Source organism: Antrostomus carolinensis, unplaced genomic scaffold (genome assembly GCF_000700745.2).
Source record: "Antrostomus carolinensis isolate BGI_N321 unplaced genomic scaffold, ASM70074v2 C13704847, whole genome shotgun sequence".
In the NCBI taxonomy this organism is placed as follows: domain Eukaryota; kingdom Metazoa; phylum Chordata; class Aves; order Caprimulgiformes; family Caprimulgidae; genus Antrostomus; species Antrostomus carolinensis.
The window spans coordinates 1-4388 of NW_010356245.1; the positions used below are offsets into that span (position 1 = coordinate 1).

The 4388-nt window shown below is 42.1% G+C and overlaps 1 long non-coding RNA gene across 1 annotated transcript; it reads left to right on the top strand.

The window, feature by feature from the left end:
- Positions 1-164: 164 nt before the first annotated feature.
- On the top strand, positions 165-2609 carry LOC104531686 (uncharacterized). The gene is made up of 3 exons (XR_728081.1): positions 165-213; positions 1219-1340; positions 2459-2609. It is a non-coding gene; the product is annotated as an uncharacterized LOC104531686 (long non-coding RNA).
- Positions 2610-4388: the final 1779 nt, after the last annotated feature.

Consider the following 4388-nt stretch of genomic DNA (forward strand, 5'->3'; position numbering starts at 1 on the left):
CCTGGGATCTTCTTCGACATTATACCTTTTCTTAATGTGTGAACAATGCTGTTTTTTGATTTCTAAGTTAGCTCCAGTAATTATTCCACATATACTTATCAATTAATATGTTGTTCTACAGAAGAATTGAAAATTATAACAATGGATTGTTGACTTCTTTTTTAGGAGACTGTGCGAAAGGCAGCAGAACTAGCCCTAAAAACTTTAAGCAAGGTAAAACTCTCATTTTTGTCATTTGCACATGGAGATGTGTATGGTTTTGATGTCAGGTTATCATTCATTATCATATCTGCAGGAGTGACCTGTTTACTGTAGACTGTTGTCTTTTTGAAAAGATCTCTGGTATGTGGTGCAGTTGTGATAAACAGAACAGCTGCCTAGAAAGCAATCACAATGAGCTTGACCAGATACTCTTCTGGACTTTCGTTGATGCTGGTGAAGTTCTGCTCCTTGAGGATAATGTGATGTTAAGTTCTATACAACCAAAGAAGGGATATAGTGAATTGGGGTGTTTTTTTGCCTCTGGTGTCCTTTTTTTTTCCCCCACTTTGGGGAGGGATCTAAGGAAACTAACTCCTGTAACTTCAGCAGTTGACCAAGCCCAGTGGAACCTCACTGGTGTGTGAAACAGAGTAATCCAGTCTGGGCTTCACTTTCTGATGCTGTTACTCACAGAAGATTTTTTGGGTATAATACACATATCTCTTAATATTTTGTTTGGTGTTCCTCTAAAAAAGTCACATCAGTGGAAATGGAAACAGATCTTAAGAGTTGTGTTTGAAATTACAACCTTCACAATGCACGGAGCATGACATTTCAATGGCACAGGTGGTGATCTGGTCACAAAACCTCGTTGCATTTGCAGAATCTGTTCTGATCTGGGAATTCCTGCTCTGCCTCCTGGAATGGTTGCATCCACCTGACTGAGACAGGCTGTCCCTCAGCTGAGAGGTCATTTGGCCCACCTTTTCATCCAGATGCAGATGAAGGCCTACTAGGCTATGAATTTGCCTTTTCTGGAATCTGAAACTCCCCTTAGGGTTGTGTCTTAGAGCTTAAGTACCCCTTGGAGAGGAGAATGAAGGTGTAGCAGAACCTGGGTTTGGCTGTGAGCTTTAGTTGCTGTTGGCTACTTCTGTGTGATGGAGAAGGTGCTTTAATGTTACCTGAGCAGGAGGTTTTTACAGGCTTGCAACACTGATTCTCACCTGTCCCCAGGTCTGTGTGAAAATGTGTGAGCCCTCTAAAGGAGCAGCAGGACAGAAGACGATAGCTGTATTGCTCCCTTGCCTCCTAGACAAAGGAATAGTAAGCACAGTTGCTGAAGTCCGATCTCTCAGGTTAGTTTTGCATCATGTAAGTTCCCTGGGGGGTCGGGTCAGCTTATTCACCTGAGTTGCAGAGTGTTCTTTGTGTTGAAAGTGAAAAGTTTCTCCTCAAAACAGCTTTCCTGACAAGTTCTTTTCTCATTGAGTTCAAACAGCAGCCCTGGGAACTCTTATCTTTTGGGATTATCTGGCCTCTACAAATGCCCAGATTCAGTTCCCAGCAGGAAGTTCTTTTCTCCCTGTACAGCTGGCAAGCTGATCTGCAAGCAGTTTGCTGTGCTTGAGGCTGTCCTTCAGGACTGGCACATTTCTTCTGCTTATAAACAAAAAATACCACAGATAGTTCTTGAAACAGCCAGGTCTTACTTCTCAACTGGTTGTGAGTAATGACAGTTCACATCCCAGAGGCGACTGCATTTGGTCACACTGTTCAGATACATTTCAAGTCATGTAACAGGTTGATGTCCTTTGATGTATAGGGACTTCATATGCTTGTCACTTTGTAACTTTGTTTATTCCTTCATTTGCTTGAAGGACAGAAAAGCTGGAAAATTCAGACCTGGAGTGTAGCTGTTTTTTGCAAAAATAATTTTCTTTTATTGAACATGATTATCCAGGAAGGTTAGAAAGCTCCTAACAAATGTAGTGAATATTGCTTTAATTTTTTCAACCCCTTTGAAGATATGAAAACTCTTTGTCAAAATGCAGCCTGAGATGTGGTGAGTCTGAAACTGACAACTGGGATTTGAACAGATCATGGTAATTTGTTTTTTCTTAGGCAGAGACAATGGATGTCTTTGGGGTGACTTTGCACAGAGCTTCTTTAAAACATGAAGATGTGTTATTTCTTCCTAAATCTGTAGTACTGCCTCTTTGCCCATTTTCTTTGTGACACCCTGGCCAAAGCAGTCTCTGTGCAAAGCAGAGCATCAGTTGGAAGCTCAGGGCTACGGTGTGATTTAGCTTAAGCAGAAAAATACACAGATTTTTGTTTGCAGGTAGATTTATATTGGTGTATCTGAGATTTGGATTGGCCTTTTTGTTAGTACTAGATTCGAGTACACCAGAGAGGTTTTTTTCAGCTAAGTCTCTGTGCTTTTATGTTAACCTTCACTTTGATCTTTTTTCAGCATTAACACTCTTGTGAAGATCAGTAAAAGTGCTGGGTCTATGCTGAAACCTCATGCTCCAAAACTTATCCCAGCCCTGCTGGAGTCACTGAGTGTGCTGGAGCCTCAAGTCCTCAATTATTTGAGTCTTTGTGCAACAGAACAGGAGAAAGTAAGTGCAATTATACTGAGAAAGTATCAACAGAACAGAGAGAACAAAGATTTAAGCTTCATTCAGTGAACAGAAAAATAGCAGATTTGGATGAGAGGTGTTCAAAGGTGCAAAGAGAAATAGCTAATAAGGTACTAAAAGAAGTTTGGTCATAGGAATATGGCTGGACAAATGTGGGGGTTTTTTTTGAAAGGTTGGGGTTTTTTTTATTCACTAGACCACATTTCAGAAAGTGGAGAACAGTCTTAGTAAGAACTGTTGTTAAATGTCACTTCACCTTCATGTGCAGCTGTGAAACAGGTGAAGAGGGAGTCTGTAGTGATTATCTGGAGTGCACCTGTACTCTGCATCTTTGCTGCTCTTTTTCCCAGGAGATTAACTGCAGGATTTCTTATAACATAAATTAGAAGGTTTGCCATAGCACTGTAGACTGGAAGTGGATGTTATCAGCACTATATCCTTCAATCTCTCACAAAGAACTGTATTAATCAGTAGTAGTCTTTGGGAAGGTGACTGAAACCCACTGATCAGAAGCAAATTTAGATAATTTAATTGTATGAAGGGATTCAGTCTAGGGGGTCAAACTCCGCCCTTTGCAAATGAGAAAAGCACGAACAATCAGTCAGAGTGGGATTTTTTTCTCTTTTTTTCCCTTTTTTCTTTCTTTCATTTTTTTCTTTCCATTTCCTTGTTGTCAAGATTGCATGGTTTAGCTCCTGTACTCCAGCTAGAACATCCCTCTGCCTCTGAAAGGGAGACATTCATAGTCTGTAGACATAGTTACTTTCAGTCTGTATGCATCTGAAATGGATTTCCATTTGAGTTTGTGAGGTAGTGAGTTATAGCTGATGCTGCCCTTTTGACTCTTTTCATGTTGAGTTTACACTTGGGTTTAGGTTGTTCTTTTTCTTTTTTCCCCAGACTGCAATGGATAGTGCCAGACTTAGTGCTGTCAAGTCATCTCCCATGATGGAAACCATTAACATGGTAAGTACTTGATTCAGAAGGGCTCCAGTGTAAGCTATGTTGTAGGAGAAGAATGGGAATCAAAGTGGGAGCTTTACAGAATACCTCTTCAGGGTTCATTTTATTGTCACATCTCCAGGTGGATGTCTGTCCACCTTCTTTTTCATGTACTGACATCTCTCATAATGTGACCACAGCTTGCTCCTCAGATCAGTTGAGAATAAACTTGGCTCCATTTGGAGTCGGACAGATTGTTTCTCCATCGGAAGACCTGTCTGCTTTGATGCAGAGGGCATCTTTCAAGTGCTTTTCTTTGGATAGGGGCTCAGTTGGTTCTCAGTTGTGCTAACTGCCATTTCTTTTCATCTCTGGCCTGCAGTTCTACCATCAGCTTCTCACCTGGACCTCCAACTGGTGATAGTCACTGTTCTAAGTCATGTGTGCTGTCCAACCCTTGCCTTGTGGTTCCTTAGATACCCCTACCTGGGCCTTGCCAGTCCTTGCTAGTGTTCTACTCAGGCACTGCACACAGCCTGGGCATGTGAGCAGGCAGGGGATGTGAGCCTTGGGCAAGTTTTAGGAGAAGCATAGCCACCAGAGTTACTCTGTTTCCTGTGCTTATGGAAAAGTACCAGCAGCGAACCCTCCTGTACATAACAGCATGTGGAGCTGCATTTTGGTGTCAGGTGGAGTGCTCTCTATAAATAGTGTGTAAAGCAGCTGGGGATGAAAGTGTGAGGCTCCATGTAAAAGTGGACTCAGTGCCACCCCACTGGCTGCAGCAGCTGCTGCTGTCCCTCCAGGCCATGCCTC